Here is a 17,281-nt window from a genome sequence, read left to right on the forward strand (position 1 = left end):
TCAAATACACAACTTAACTTTATACCTAAAGGGGCTGGAAAAAGGTCAGCAAATAAAGCCTAAAGCTAGCATAAGAAGGGAAACAATAAAGATTAGAGCAGAAATAAACAATATAGGGGGGAACAAAAACAGTAAACAGATCAATGAAACTTGGAGCTGGTTCTTTGAAAGAATTAATGAAACTGATAAACCCCTAGCCAGATTTATCAAAAAGAAAAGAGAAAGGACCCAAATAAACAAAATTACAAATGAAAGAGGAGAGATCAAAACCAACACTGTAGAAATGCAAACAATTGCAAGAGAATATTATAAGCAATTATATGCTAACAAATTGAGCAATCTGGAAGAAATGGATAAATTCCTAGAAACATACAAACTACCAAAACTGAAATGGGAAGAAATAGAAAATTTGAACAGGCCCATAACCAGCAAAGAAATTGAATCAGTAATCAAAATCTCCAAACAAACAAGAGTCTAGGGCCAGACGGCTTCCCAGGAGAATTCTACCAAACATTTAAAGAAGAGTTAATACCTAATTTTCTGAAACTGTCCCAAAAAATAGAAATGGAAGGATAACTTCCAAATTTATTGTATGAGGCCAGCATTACCTTGATTCCAAAACCAGACAAAGACCCCACTAAAAAGGAGAACTATAGACCAATATCCCTGATGAATATGGATGCAGAAATTCTCAACAAGATACTAGCAATCAAATCCAACAGTACATTCAAAGAATTATTCACCACGATCAAGTGGGATTTATTCTTGGACTGCAGGGGTGGTTCAATACCTTTAAATCAATCAATATGGTATACCACATTAATAAAAGAAAGGATAAGAACCATATGATCCTGTCAATAGATGCAGAAAAAAAACATTTGACAAAATACAGCATCCATTCTTGATAAAAACCCTCAATAAGGTAGGGATAGATGGAACATACCCCAACATCACAAAGGCAATATACGAAAGACCCACAGCTAATGTTATCCTCAATGGGGAAAAACAGAACTTTTCCCCTAAAGTCAGGAACAAGATAAGGATTCTACTTCTCACCATTGCTATTTAGCATAGTACTGGAAGTCTTTGCCTCAGCAATCTGACAACAAAACTAAATAAAAGGCCTCCAAATAGGCAAGGAAGAAGTCAAAATTTCACTCTGAGAAGACATGATACTCTATGTAGAAAACCCAAAAGACTCCACCAAAAAATTGCTAGAACTGATACATTAATTCAGCAACATCACAGGATATAAAATCAATGTACAAAAATCTGTTGCATTTCTACACACTAACAGTGAAGCAACAGAAAGAAATCAAGGGATAAATCCCATTTACAATTGCATCAAAACCCATAAGATACCTAGGAATAAACCTAACCAAAGAGGTGAAAGATCTGTACTCTGGGGGTGCCTGGGTGGCTCAGTGGTTGTATCCGATTCTTGATTTCAACTCAGGTCATGACCGCAGGGTCATGGGATCGAGTCCTGCATCAGGTTGAGCACAGAGCCTGCTTGAGACACTCTCTTTCCCTCTTCCTCTGCCCCTCCCCTGTGCTGTGCATTCATGCTTTCTCTCTCTCACTCTCAAAAAAAAGAAAAAAGGAAAAAAAAGATCTGTACACTGAAACACTTACGAAAGAAATTGAAGAAGACACAAAGAAATAGAAAAATATTCCATGTTCGTGGATTAGAAGAACAAACACTGTTAAAATGTCTGTACTACCAGAAGCAATCTACACATTCAAATCCCTATCAAAATAACACCCATGTTCTTCACAGAGCTAGAACAAACAATTCTAAAATTTATATAGAACCAGGAAAGACCCCGAATAGCCAAAGTAATGTTGAAAAAGAAAACCAAATTTGAAGAAATCACAGTTCCAGACTTCAAACTGTATTACAAAGCTGTAATCACTAAGACAGTATGGAACTGGCACAAAAACAGACACACAGATCAATGGAACAGAATAGAGAACCCAGAAATAGACCTCCAACTAAATGGTCAATTAATCTTCAACAAAGCAGGAAAGAATATCCAATGGATAAAAGACAGTCACTTTAACAAATGGTGTTGGGAAAACTGGACAGTGACATGAATGACAGTTTCATTCTAGTAGAAGAATGAAACTAGACTACTTTCATACACCACACACAAAAATAAATTCAAAATGGATGAAAAACCTAAATGTGAAACAGGAAACTATCAAAATCCTAGAGGAGAAACATAAGCAGCAACCTCTTTGACCTCAGCTGTAGCAACTGCTTACTACACATGTCTCCTGAGGCAAAAGAAACAAAAGCAAAAATGAACTATTGGGACTTCATCAAGATAAAAGCTTCTGCATAGCAAAGGAAACAATCAACAAAACTAAAAGGTAACTGATGGTATTGGAGAAGATACTTGCAAATGACATATTAAAGGGCTAGTATCCAAATTTGATAAAGAACTTATCAAACTCAACACGCAGAAAATTAATAATCCAGTTAAGAAATGGGCAGAAGACACGAAAGACACTTCTCCAAAGAAGACACACAAATGACTAACAGACACATGAAAAAATGTTCAACATCACTCATCATCAAGGAAATACAAACCAAAACCACAATGAGATACCAGCTCACACCTGTCAGAATGGCTAAAAATTAACAATTCAGGGAACAACAAGTGTTGGCAAGGATAAGGAGAAAAGAGAACTTCTCCTCTCACGCTGTTGGTGGGAATGCAAGCTGGTGCAGCCACTCTGGAAAACAGTATGGAGGTTCATCAAAACTTTTAAAGTAGAACTACCCTACAATGCAGCAATTGCACTATTAGATATTTACCCAAAGGATACAAAAATACTGATTCGAAGAGGCACATGCACCCCCATGTTTATAGCAGCACTATCAACAATAGCCAAAGTATGGAAAGAGCCCAAATGTCCATCACTGATGAATAGATACAGAAGATGTCATATATAAATACAAAGGAATATTATTCCGTCATCAAAAAGAATGAAATCTTGCCATTTGTGACGTGGATGGAAGTAGAATGTATTCTGCTAAGCAAAATGAGTCAGTTGAGAAAGACGAATACCGTATGATTTCACTTACATGTGGAATTTAAGAAAAAAAACACAGATGGGTGGTTCAGTCTGTTAAGCATTTGACTTTGGCTCAGGTTATGATGTCATGGTTTGTGAGTTTGACCTCTGCATTGGGCTCTGTGCTGTCAGCCTAGAGCCTGCTTTGGATCCTCTGTCTCCCCCTTCCCATGCTTGTGCTCACTCTCTCTCTCAAAAATAAACACTTTTTAAAAAGATAGCATATCTTTAAAAAAAAAAAAAAGGAAAGAAAGAAAACAGAAGAACATAGCGGAAGGGAGGGAAAATAAAATAAGATAAAAACAGAGAGGGAGGCAAACCACAAAAGACTCTTTTTTTAAGTTTATTTTTTTACTTTGAAAGAATGTGAGTGGGGGAGGGGCAGAGAGAGAGGAAGAGAGAGAGAGAATCCAAAGCATCTCCACACTGTCAGTGCAGAGCTCGATGTAGGGCTTGAACCCAGGAACTGTAAGATTATGACCCGAGACGAGATCAAGACTCAGATATTTAACCAACTGAACCACCCAGGTGCCCCAAATTACAAGAGACTGTTAAAGACAGAGAACAAATTGACGGTTGATGGAGGTGACGTGGGTGATGGGCATTAAGGAGGGCACTTATTAGGATATATTATATGTAAGTGAGGAATCACTAAATTCTACTCCTGAAACCAATATTACACTGTACGTTAACTAATTTGAATTTAGATAAAAATTTGGAAGAAAAAAAAATGAAGAAATGAAGAGATAGTTCATGTTTGTGGATAGGAAAACTAAATATTCTTGAGATACCAGTTCTTCGCAAGTTGGTCTGTAGATTCGATGCAATATCAGTGAAAATCCCAGAAAGTTATTTGTGGATATTGACAAACGGACTGAAGTTTGTATAGAAAGTCAAAAGACCCAGATTAGCCAACACCATATTGAAGGAAAAGTACAAAGTCAGAGGACTGACATTACCCAACTTATCGCAAAACTACAGTAGTCAAGACAGTATGACGTTGGTGAAAGAACAGACAAAAGTATCAGTGAAACGGAAGAGAGAGTCCAGAAATACGCCTGCACAATATAGTCAACAAGGAGCAAATGCAATTCAATACAAAAAGAATTGCCTTTTTAACCAATAGTGCCGAAACGACTGGACATCCATACGCAAGAAAATTAATATAGACAAGCCCTTATATCTTTCATAAAAAATTAACTGGAAGTGGGTACATGACCTAAATGTAAAACACAAAACTGTGAAACGCCTAGAATGTAGGAGAAAATCTCGTTGAGTTTGGGTCTGATGATGACCTTTTACATACAGCACCAAAAGCATAACCCATTAAAGAAAAAAATGACAAGCTGGACTTCATTAAAATAAAAAAAAAAACCTGCTCTGCAAAAGACACTATCGGGAGAATGAAGATACAATCTACAGTCTGGGAAAGAACCTTTGTAAAACACACATCTAGTGAAGTACTAGAACCCACAATAGAAAGAATTTTTAAAACGACAATAAAAAAAAAACCTCATTTTAACATGGGCAAAGTATATGAACAGATATCTCACCAAAGAAGAGCCACAGATGTTAAATAAGCATATGAAAAGATTTTCAATATCATATATCATTAGGAAATTTCAAACTGACACAATGAAATACTACCACGCACCTATTAGAATGGCTAAACTCCAAGACACTGAGAGCACCAAATGCTGGCAAAGATTTGGAGGAACAAGGACTCTTATTCATTGCTGGTGGAAATGCAAAATGGTATAGCCACTTTGGATGACAGTTTGCTAGTCTCTTACAAAATTAAACATACGATACAATCCGGCAATCACACTACTTGTATTTACTCAAAAGAACTGAGAACTTATGTCACACAAATACCCACACATGTATATTTATAGCCACTCTATTCATAATTGCAAAAATTAGAAGTAACCAAGATGTCCTTCAGTATGTGAATACATAAACTGTGGTACATCCATACAATGCAATGTTCAGTGATTTAAAAAATAAAAAAGGCACTATCAAGCTATAAAAAGACACGGGGGAACCTTAAGTGCATGCTGCTATGTGAAAGAAGCCAGCTGAAAAAGTTGTATGTGCTGTGTGAGTCCAACTGTATTACATTCTGGAAAGGCAGACTGTAAGACAATATACAGATCATTGGCTTCCACAGTTTTAGGGGGAAGAGGGATGAGTAGGTGGAGCACAGGGGATATTTAGGGCAGTGAAACTATTCTGTATAATACTTCGCTGGTAAATGCATGATATTATGCATCTGTCAAAACCCATAGAACCGTACGACATGAAGAAAAAACCCTAATGCAAACAACAGAATTTAGGTAATAGTCATTTATCAATAAGCTTATCCATTGTAACAAATGTATGTATCACACTAAGGGTAAGATGTTAATAAAAAGGGAAACTGTATACACATGAAGGGGGGGTGGGGGGCAGGGAGAGCTGGTGTATGGAACTCTGGACCATCTTTTTGTAAACCTAAAACTGTTTTCAAAAATAAAGTCTATTTAAAAGATAATGATTAATAAATAAGATAAAGTCTATTAAAAACATATCTCCACTTTCCTCAACGTAATTTCCGTATTTTTATTCAAACTACGTTCATCTTTTGCTTCTTGCCCGCCTTCAAATCTCATTCAGCAAAAGGAAGTTCATTCAGCAGCAAAAGGAAGATTTTTTTTTTAATTTTATTTTGAAGTAATCTCTGCACCCAACGTGGGGCTCGAACTCACAACCCCGAGATCAAGAGTCAGTCACAGGCTCCTCAGACTGAGCCAGCTAAGCGCCCCAACAAAGATTCTTTTTGATAAAAACAGTTGTCTTCTCTTTAGCTTTAAATACTTCTGCCGTTCCCCACCTCCTTCAGAGAACAATTCTGAACCCTTCACATGAGCCCCCAAGCCCGCCATGGCCTGCTCTCTGTGCTCCCCTCTCAGCTCTTGCCCACAAAACCTACCCAGGGGAAGGGCTGCGGAGCTGCCCGCAGCTTCCCAAGTGCACCCGGTCTTCACTCCACTGCCCTCCCTCCTCCCCCACCCTCTGCTCAGAAGACACCTACTTCTCCTCTGCTCTTGCCTGAAACATCTTTTCCTCCAGGAAGCCATACCAGTTCGAACCAAAATGGGCCCTGACAACCTTCAAGTTTAGAAACAGATTTTTATGGATTTCTAATCGATACGTCTGATAACTCACCTTATGACATCTTGGTAAGAGCCTCAAAAATGCATCCCAGACTCGATTTCAGCTTTAACGGATGAAACGAAAACATCTGAGGGAAAAAAAAAAAACAAAAAACCACCACTCAGCCATATGTGTGTGATCAGCTTTCCAAGTGCAAATGTATCTGGGCTGGATATCAGCCTGGATCCCGGTGAGGACTCCCAGGCTCCGATCCCATGTCATAACCAAAACAAAGTTACAGTGACCCCCAGGAAAGTTGACAGGTCATCACAGCTTTTCTGGTGTGGATTCGGGCAGATTACTCTAGGTGATAGTGACTATTACTATACGAATAGCTCTGGAGTATTAAACAGGCATTAAAAAATAATCCAGCCGCACATAGTCACTGAGGCCTGGGAGGGTGAAGGGAAGAGTCAAAGCTAAGGTTAAGGTTTAAATTAAGAACACGCTTGGCCCTCAAGAGTTCAAGCAGGAGAAGAGGCAAACATTTTATCAAACACTGGAGGCTAAAGCAGGAAGAAGAGATGGAAATACTTTTTCTGAACAAAATCATTAAAGTGGCCGGCACGTCTGCTGGAGGTGATGATACCTGCATCACCTCTAAGTCGCTGGGCCTGCCTTTGTCAAAAACTTGTAGATGGCAGGCTCAGATGTTAATTCTTTGAAACCCGAGTTGAGAGGCAGAGATCCAGACGAGAAATGGAAACGGGGAAGTGGTAACTGAAGAATGTCAGGCAATGTAGGCAACTAGAGAAGGTGATAATAGTCCTCCTCCTCAGTCTCCCCAGGCATGCAGCATGGCCTGAAGCTCCATCAAGTGCAGGGGGGTGGGGGGTCGTGCTGACCTCATTGTACAAGAGACCATACCCACCTGGCCACTCCTACTGATGCCTGGACACAGTCATCTGCCCCCTGCTTTGGACCCTCCAATACCTTTTCTGTACCCTCTCTGTAGCACTGATTCACTCATTCATTTATTCTTTCATTCATCATTCTTTCAATAATATAGGGACCAGGCACTATAGATACAGTGATAAACAGAACAGACAACATCCTCGATCTCATTAAGCGAACATTCTAGCTAGAGAGATAGACAAAAATAGACAAACAGACACGTACAAAATACTACCAGGGAGTAGTAAGTACTGTGAAGGAAAACAAACCTAGGGTAAGAGAACAGAGGGTGCTGTTTTAGATACAGTGGCTCAGAAAAGCCTCCTAGGAATAATACGACCATATGTTATTTTCATATGGCAATTTTATTTTTAAGTTTTGTTGAGAAGCCGCCATGCCATTTCCACAGCAACTGCACACCATTTTACATTGCTGGAGTTTTGAAGGATCATTCTGGCCGCTGAGTAGAAAATAGATCGTAGGGGGGCAGGAATGGAATCAGGGAACCCAGTGAGGGGCCATTACAGTATTGCAGGCAGTCAGTAAAATGTTGACTAGAATGCCTTGCTGGCCAAGGGGCTTAGAAAACTAACGATGGCACCAATCATGTTGCTGCTGGGCTTGGTATTAGACCATCAACAGGACTACAGTGAGCTCTGGGCATGAGTGGCTGATTCAGTTCACACTCTGCTCAGTCAACAGTCTCCATGGGAACACTGCTGAATTGGCTGGAGACTGAGGTATGACTGAAACCACAACAACATCTCACACGCGAATACCCAGCAAAAGAAAGTGGGAAGCAAGGCAGACACCTCCTTTTGGAAACTGATTTGCAAAGGAAGACAGGAAACTAAGAGCCCTGGAAATGCATCACTAGTTACAGATTCGGCTCTTCCTTTTGCCGTTAACTGTAACTTCAAGGCCAGACTAAAGAATGCAGTTTGTTTTCTTTAAGAAGAAAACTGTCACTTCTTATTTGTGTTTAGGTACAGGAGCCTGGAAGGATTTGGAGATAGACAGAACTGTGATTTCTCAACCTCACGGTTGTTTCTAACAATGTTCAGTTATTTTATTTCTGAGGGAAACCTGCATACATTTCCCTCAGTAGATCTAAATACTCATCAAGATTGTTTGGTTAATGATGACATTTAACGAATGGCTTCCGTTTCACCTTTTCAGACTATGATCCACAAATCCTTCCCGAGACCTAAAGAGTTCTTGAACTTTTAAAATGACAGGTATTTCATTTAAAATTACTGACCTAAAACACTTTAGATAATAAGAGGAGGTTATTTATTTTAATACAGCGATCTATTTTAGTCTAAGAGTACAATACGGGCAGTTAGAGGAGTTAAGCCTTGATGAAAAATAAGACCAGTCTAATACCCTGCCAACCAATTAACAGCTTTTCATTTGCAGAGAGTTAATATTCCATACCTCTAGAAGAGTCTTCGAACCAAAACCACAAAATCTTATCACTGGTTGTCTACTGAAATTCACTCTCCTGTTGGATTGTACATAATCCCAGAGGCTCAGTTGAGAGAGGGTGGATGAGGAACTCTCTCAAAAAGGTTACCAGTGCATAAATGCATAGATTGAGTGGCTGGGAAAAAACTGGGGAGGACCTATAAGGTTTTTGGAAGCATTTCCTCACCAAAGTACTTGTTTTTTTACCATAAAATATTGATTGGGGGAAAACTGGGGAGGACCTATAAGGTTTTTGGAAGCATTTCCTCATCAAAGTACTTGTTTTTTATCATAAAATATTTCCTAACACATTCATATGTTTCCAGACTTGTCGATATAACAATTGCAATAATCATTTGTGTTTCATTGTTTAGTTTACAGAAATTTCCTTACACATCCTCTTGTTTAAAATGGAAAAGACCTCTATGAGGTAGGTGGCCCCATTTTCTAGCGTTAAAAATTTAGGTGTCTTACTTAAATCTCACACCTTTTTTTTTTTTTAATGTTTATTTATTTTAGAGACAGCGAGACAGAAAGTGAGTGGGGGAGGGGAAGAGAGATAGGGAGACACAGAATCCCAAGCAGGCTCCAGGCTCTGAGCTGTCAGCACACAGCCCAACAGAGGGCCCACAAGATCATGACCTGAGCTGAAGTCGGACGCTAAACCAACTGAGCCACCCACGCACCCCAAATGGCACACCTTTTTATCTTAAACATTTGGGGCAACAAGTTACCTCAGAAGATACTCGTGTAAATGATTTTGTTTCAGTTTTAGGGACATGGAGAGGAGGATTATTTTCTTTTAATGAAGACAGTATTTTTATTGAAAGAAAAAGAATCTTAAGAGTGTGCATATTATAACTTGAGAATGTGGTGCTTACGCACGCTTTGTGGCTCGAAGGAAAGGCAGCATAGTATAATGGTTTATGCTCAAGTTCAGGTATTAATGGCCCTGGTTGCTGCTCCTGATTCACCTTGTGACCTCAGGGAAGCTCAATAACTGAAGCCTGAGTTTTACTAGCAGGCAATGTGGAAAAAATAGTAGCGCGTCCCTCTCAGGGAGGCTATGGGAACTACTGAATATAATATGGCACAGATAATATGGCACCCAGTGGCTGGCACACAGTAGGTACCCCATGAGAAGTGGCCCTTGCGAGGACTCCTGTTCATACCCCAGAACTCCTAAAAGCTAGTGGGATGTGAGGTGACACAGTCCAAATGGAGCCGCCAACTTTGAGCTCAGGGGGGTCTACTTACTGCCACATGATAGGCATGAGGGGCTTAGAATTCAGAACAGGGCTATGGCAAGGAAGCAGGTTGGCACAGATCGGAGAAATACAGGAAACAGATTTTTCTCTTCCTGGCCTCGTAAAGACTGCTACTGGCAAACACCTTCTTGAACTCATGGAGCACGCCCCACCTGACTGAATCTCTCTGGCTCACCATTAGTGAGATCGTTTTTGAGAAGCAAGTATTTACTCTTTATCCATTCCATTGCCTAACCTATTTTTAGAACTCAAGAACTCTTTGGGGGGTTTTTTAATCAAATTTTATTTTATCATTTTTTTAAATCACTTCTCCTATCCTAAAAGCAAGGTATAACTCATGGTTTATCTTTAATTCTAAGAATTTCAAGTTCATTTTACTCTAAAACTTTGATATCTTTTGATGTTTTCTATATACTAGCGGCACTAGAATAGAAGCTGTTTCAGGAACCCACTAAATGATGATTGAATAAATGACGAGGCATATAAAGCTGTAGGAAAGTTTAAAATGACCAGCTAAGGAATATATGCTGGCCCATGCACTTGAAATGTCTGCTTACAAGGTGTCCATAATGATAAAGTTGTACCGTTAAGAAGAGTGAAAGTGGCCCCACAGCGGGTGTGACCTTAGGACTTTTACATATACCCCACCACGCAGAAGTATTTTCTACCTCTCTTTCTCTTGCACTTTCCCCACCCCCCTCCTCCACTCCCACAGATATCGCTGAGAGAGTATACTCGTATCAGGAAAACCAGCGACCTGCCAAAATAATTTTGTTAGGGGAGACTTTCAGGGGTTCTCAAATAGTGCCCTTGTTTGCAAAACTTCTGAACCAATTAAGAAGTAAGACAAAGGAGAATGGCAGATGGCAGGCCAAAATGTTACATGTACTACTTACTGGTTGTACAGATATCACTAATTGCCCCCAAATTTGCTCTTTTTCTTTGGGATCACATTTCCCAGGCACCCTTACAGCTAGATCACATTACCCACATGGCTCTGTTCTCTACAATGGAATGTGAATGGATGTGATGTCCCTACTTGCAGCCCAGGCTCATACGACTTCCCATTCATGCTCCTTCATTCTCTTTGCCCTTCTTGTGGGCAAGTATGGAGATACTCGGGGAGATTCTAGAAGGCACATGTTGAGGAGATCAGAACCAGAACGACTGCATGAAGAAGTGCCATCCCACCGACCTGAATACCAGCCATGTGCTGTTAGGAGACAAAGAAATAAACCACTTGTCCTTTGGTCACTAAACCAAAGGTTTAGTGTTTGATGTCTTCTATTACTGTAGCTGAACTTACCTTAGCTAATGAGAAACTGACTTTAAAGACTGTGTCTTTTATCCACGCACAAGTAAATTCGAGCATCAAGCAATCTTTTCCACCCTGAACCTCTGACCAGGGTTTTCCCCATGATCTTCCAACCCCTGCCCCACATGCGGGCAGGAGCCCAGCAGAAATCCTGCCCCAGTGATCCTCACTGGAATTACAAGTAATTCCTCTCTGGATAGCTGCTTCTGGAAAACACTTTTGAATGGTTACTTATAGAAGAATAGAAGGAATAGGATCGGGGAATGGAGATAAAAGGGAACAAACAAGTAAAACAAGAAGGAGTGGGGGAATAAGCTCTTTCATATTAGCCTGAACTCTAATCCTGATCCATTCCCACCTCTACTTCTGCTCCACAGACTCAATTTTGGCATCTTGTCCACACGCTCCCCAGCATCCAATCTTGGCTTGCCCTGGAATGATCTTTCCTTTTCCATCTCAGCCCACGCAGCTGGGAATTCTGCAGCAGCATAAGTCTGCCAAAAACAATAGCCTTCCTAAATGTCCAACAACAAGGGAATTGGTCTATAAATTATGAAGCATCCAGTCAATGGAGTATTATTCAATCATTAAACATGATAAACAGAAAGCCTTTGGAACAACATGGAAAATGGCCCTGAAATAAATGTCACTGAAGTTTTCCTCTCCTAAAAGCAGGCCCTGCAATTGCATATGCAATATGGCAACAACATTAAAAAATTGTCCATATGGGAATAAAGCTATGGATTTTTTTTAAATATACGAAATTTATTGTCAAACTGGTTTCCATACAACACCCAGTGCTCATCCCAAAAGATGCCCTCTTCAATACCCATCACCCATCCTCCCCTCCCTCCCACTCCCCAACAGCCCTCAGTTTGTTCTCATTTTTTAAGAGTCTCTTATGAATAAAGCTATGGATTAAACTTGAAGAAAGAAAAGCAATTGTTGGGTTAGAATAGTGGGATTCAACTATTTTTTTTTATTGTTTAATTACAGCTATTCTATGTCTAAATGATAAGATGTTCAGCCTTTGCCATCCTACTAGGAGAGGAGAGGAGAGGAAAGGAGAGGAGAGGAGAGGAGAGTCCTCCCACCTCTCCTTGCCTTCAGTGGGAATCACTGCAGTGGAGAACAGAGGGTAGCCAGGCACAGGCTGCAGGAGGCGCCTAACTCCGGACACCCCATGCTCTGCACCGATTCGGAGTCTGAGCACAAGTCCTGCAGTTGCTTCCATATGTCCTTGCTTTATTTTTAAATGTTTTAAGATTGGAAGCATTTTGCATTCTGATGGTGGTGTTGTCTCCCTTGGTAACTCAGACACCCAAATAGAAATACGGTCAGACTCCCTCCCTTCTGATGAGCCCAGTTAATGTGACATTGTTTTATAGGAGTAATGGGAAATCGATGTCCTTAGATCATCTGAACGGATTAACATAACCCTGTTGACAAAACTTGTGAATGTGGGATTTGCATTTCTGTCATAGTTCAAGAAGGTAATGGGGTCAACTTTTAACTGTTTCTGTCACCTTCTTGAAATGTACACAGAGAATGCCTACGTGAAAAGCATTCAGGGGTGCCCGGGTGGCTCAGTTGGTTAAGCATCCATCTCTTGATCTCGGCTCACAGTTTGTGAGATCGAGCCCTATGTGGGGCTCTACAATGACAGCTCGGAGTCTGCTTGGGATTCTCTCTCTCTTTCTCTCTCTCTCTGTCTCTGTCTCTCTCTCCCTCCCTCTGTCTTCCCTTCCTCTCTCTTTCAAAATAAATAAATAAATAAATAAATAAGCATTCAGTACCAGTAGGATGCAAATTAATGCACATTGCACATGTTTCTTACTTCAAAATATCTCAAAAAGCTTAATAGTTTATCACCACCCTCCCCATCTCTATCCCAGTGGCTCTGTCCTCTCAGGTAAGGGGAAAAGGCAATGTATCATTGTCATTCATGCACCAAGCCCTTATCTTGGCTTCCCTAATGTGAAGTCTGTGAGAGGAACCTTCCTGGGAGACGAACTCCTGGCTCCAGGCTTTGCAGAATGCCCATGCAGTTAATGTAACTTCAGACAAGGCACTAAGACAAAGGATCGAGAAACCCATGCTGGGAGCATGTTAGGGCAGAAGAATAGAGAGTGACAGCTGAACAAACCGTAGGTATTCTTGCTCAGGGGGATGAAGACTGAAAAAACTGTTATCAGCCACTGGACGAGATTAATGAATTTTTGCCTGGGGAATCTGACCCTAAAACTCATTTCTCAGTTCAGTGGGGGAAGGAACAAATCCTGGGCAGCTGACAGATGTACGGAACATGCTGTGTGCAGTGCCCACCGAAGAGAGAACTGCCCAGGACAGCAGTCTTCCCTGTGATCTCACACCCAGCGTCTGCTCAAGGCTGGCTAGAGCTGGTCCGGGCACCAGAAAACCACTTAACCCCTTTTCCAATCTCTTATCACTGCCAGCCCTCTTTTCTGATCTTGTCTTGTGTTGCCTATAGTTTCCCAAAGCACTACCGCCTTCTTTTTTTTTTCTTTTAAATGTTTATTTATTTTTGAGAGAGATCACGAGTGGGGGAGGGGCAGAGAGAGGGAGACACAGAATCGGAAGCAGGCTCCAGGCTCTGAGCTGTCAGCACAGGGCCCGACACGGGGCTCGAACCCACAGACCGCGAGATCATGACCCGAGCTGAAGTCGGACGCTCAACCCACTGAGCCACCCAGGTGCCCAGTGAAGCTTAATTTATAAGTTAGGCACAGTCAGGTATTAACAGTAACTAATAACAAAACAGAACAATTACAATGATGCTCTAGAATAAAAGTTATATGAATGTGGTCTCTCTCAAAATAACGTCCTATGCGGCACTCACCCTACTTGTTGCCGTGGTGTTTGTCGTCAGATGGTGAAATGCCCCCACGATGAGAGGAAGGGACGTGAACGCAGTAGGCACTGTGACCTAGGCACTGTGACGTAACCACTGTGACGTAGCCTTCCGCGGCTCTTGACGTTATGACGCTACTGCGTCAAAAGGAGGGGCATCTGCTTCTGGAGGGAGGTTGACCCATCCCGGGAACTGAAACCTTGCAAAGCAAAACCAAGCTAAAACCCTCCACAAGGGGGGGGGACCGCTGCGTTTGTTCACCGCTCTAGTCCAGTTCCCAGCAAACACAAGCATCCGGTAAGGACGTACTGAGAGCTCAACGTCCTCAAACATTCTTTAAACGTTATCTTTAAAACGTTCTTCCCAGAGATGCCCGACTCCTGCAACCTCCTGGAAGGGGCTCCTGCAACCTCCTGGAAGGGTTTCCCCTCTCCAGCAACCGCAGGTGGGAGAGAGGCGGAGCTATGAAGTTATTCTGCACAAGAAATAATCTTGTTTTTTATGTTGATTTATTTTTGAGAGAGAGAGAGACAGAATCCGAAGCAGGCTCCAGGCTCCGAGCTATGGGCACAGAGCCCACCGCGGGGCTCGAACCCACAAACCCTGAGATCGTGACCTGAGCCAAAGTGGGACTCTAAACCGATCGAGCCACCGGGGCGCCCAAGAAATCATCTTTTTAATTACCCTCTGCGATGGTCCTGATTCTCGGTGGCATGCTGTGGGGTTTGAGCAGCAAACACAGGACATGGTGGCATTTTGGAGGGATAAACCCAGCTAGGAGGCTCCAGCGTGTGATGCGGAGCCTGACACCGAATCAAATAACAGCTGGTGTTACTAAATCTGAACGTCCCCATGCCAAGCAAAGATGGAGGCGCTCACTACCGGCTACAATGAGCTGGGAAGATTTAACAGGAGCCCCAAGCTGCTTTCTGCACGTGACCGTCACACCCCCTTAACTTAACTTTTTTTTTTCCGTCATTGAAATGGAAAATTCTTGTCTTGTACTTGGAAATGCAGCATTTTCTTCGGAATTCATTACAATTTTGTAGTGATACTAATTCTGGTTTACGATTTATGAATCTAATTAGGAAAAGCTTCTTCCTGCCTTTCATGTTGAGTTAATGAAATGAAATGTCAAAACGCACACTGAGAAATTTTTTAAATCCTCCAGTTAACTTCTGTCACCATACATAGTTACAAAGTTTTTTTTCTTGTGATGAGAACTTTAAATATCTACCTCTTAGGAATTTTCAAATACACAATACGGTATCATTGACTATAGTCATCGTGCAGTACACTACATTCTCATGATTTATTTCTTTTATAACAAAAAAAAAAATTCCTCTAATCAAACCCTGATTTCACCAAAGAAATGCTGCTAAGATACTTAGAAATTTAGAAATGAGAATTAACACTATGAATTTTGCCTCTTTTCAGGATGCAATGCTTTTGCTGTATTTGTGAGTTAAATTCAAGCAAGCTCTTACCAAGAAAGCAAGCTGTGTCAGTATAGAGGCTGGACAAAGAAGAAAGTAATGAGCTATGAAAAAGTCCTGGTATGTCAAAAGTAAGAGGTCTTAAAATTCACTGGTAGACCTTGAAGCCTCTGTTTCTATTTCCAGCAGATGATTATCAATATTTTAAAATTCAACTGAAGTGAATGTTGCAGAACTCAAAAGAGCCAATAAAATCTGGGCAATTAAAGGAAAAAAACCCAGGCTTCAGAAGTTTACAAATTTGGCCTCACTAGTAGGGTGACCCAACTGCCCTGGTCTGCATGGAACCGAGGGAGGGCTTTCTCAGGACCCAGGATTTTGGTGCTAAATCCAGGGCAATCTCAGCAGACTGGGATAGCTGGTCACCTACTTTCTAGTTCTGGAAGTTCCTAGCTGAAAAACTTCATTCCAATTACTTGCCCCAACTACACTTTCCTCCCCTCTAAAATGGAAAGAATGGGTTGTTTTGAAAATTTTAAATATAAGTATAATTTCTGGGACATTTAAATGAGACTTGGCACTCCATCTTGCTGATAGACATTTTCAGCAAGAAGACCAGAATTTCACCCAAACTTTATATTTAATCTTTTATCAATTGAATAAGGAATTTTGTATTATTTTACTACATTCTTTTTCATGTAGCCAAGTATACACTTCACATTTCAAAATGTTTTTCAGTTTGAAATTATAAATCCTGTCTAATGTTTAGAATCTGAATATAGTCATGGATTTCTTTTAAAATTCTTTCCAAAATTGATTTTATATTGATTTCAGAGAAGACAAAATGTTCCCTCTTTCTGCATGCATATTCTGAGAACTCATTAAAAAGCCTGAAGCAGGCTAATATAGGAACGAACATTCACCATCTTTGATCATAGTAAACTACAGACAAATCTAGATTGATGTCAATATATAAAGACTGTGATGGGGCAGGGAGCAGGACTGTGGGCCACCAACAGTTCTGTCACATGCATGTCTGACTTGTAAACAAAGCAAATCCTTGGGGTCAGTGTGAGAGGTGTTGAGAGGTAGGTCCAGTTCAGAAAGGAAATTTCAAGAATTGCATAAAGGTACTTCAGGAATTGGCTGCAGTCCTAATAAGGAACTGGAGGGGGAATCAGAAGAAACACGATGTTCTTGAGACAAGGTAGTCAGGAGGGAGCAGGCTGTTACTATGACAGCAGGTTGGGACAGGCCAGGAACTAACATCATGGGATCAGGTGGCTACTGAAATCTGATGTTTTCAAAAGACTTTCTTTAAAACCAAACTTAGTTATTTTTAATCAATTAATCAATTTATGGGAGGCCTTTTCCACCGCATGTCTACTATTTTTTAAAAAATTTTTGTGTGGGGTGCACCTGGGTGGCTCAGTCGGTTAAGCATCCAACTTCAGCTCAGGTCGTGATCTTGCAGTTTGTGAGTTCAAGTCCTGTGTCGGGCTCTGAGCTGACAGCTCAGAGCCTGGAGCCTGCTTCGGATTCTGTGTCTCCCTCGCTCTCTGCCCTTCCCCCGCTCATGCTCTGTCTCTCTCTCAAAAATAAGTAAACATTTAAAAAAATCAATAATAAAATAATAATAAAATAAAATTTTTGTGTGTGGAAGAATATGTGCTTCCTAATCAACCTCCTTCCCATGCATGTGGGAAAACAAGCTGAATGAAGAAGAAAGTTCTAAGCAACTTCTTCCACC

The 17,281-nt window shown here is 40.9% G+C and overlaps 1 protein-coding gene and 1 long non-coding RNA gene across 14 annotated transcripts in view; one reads left to right on the forward strand and one right to left on the reverse strand.

Moving 5' to 3' along the window:
- Positions 1-14,380, reverse strand: part of LOC106966596 (uncharacterized) — a 235,219-nt gene extending 220,839 nt beyond the window's left edge. Inside the window, exons 1-2 of one of the 2 annotated variants that reach the window (XR_008295925.1) lie at positions 14,084-14,380; positions 6,292-6,367 (exon numbers count right to left, since the gene is read on the reverse strand). This is a non-coding gene — a long non-coding RNA (uncharacterized LOC106966596). The remainder of the gene's footprint in view (positions 1-6,291; positions 6,368-14,083) is intronic. The other variant, XR_008295926.1, reaches the window with a different exon arrangement.
- LOC106966547 (uncharacterized) overlaps positions 14,204-17,281 on the forward strand; it is a 94,370-nt gene continuing 91,292 nt past the window's right edge. For 5 of the 12 annotated variants that reach the window (XR_008295921.1, XR_008295919.1, XR_008295920.1 and 2 more), the window contains exons 1-2: positions 14,204-14,392; positions 15,533-15,651. The gene's annotated coding sequence lies outside the window, so the exon portion shown is untranslated. Of the gene's footprint in view, positions 14,393-15,532; positions 15,663-17,281 lie in introns of all 12 variants that reach the window. The other 7 variants (XR_008295923.1, XR_008295922.1, XR_003426695.2 and 4 more) reach the window with 6 other exon arrangements.

Source organism: Acinonyx jubatus, chromosome B1 (assembly GCF_027475565.1).
Source record: "Acinonyx jubatus isolate Ajub_Pintada_27869175 chromosome B1, VMU_Ajub_asm_v1.0, whole genome shotgun sequence".
NCBI lineage: Eukaryota > Metazoa > Chordata > Mammalia > Carnivora > Felidae > Acinonyx > Acinonyx jubatus.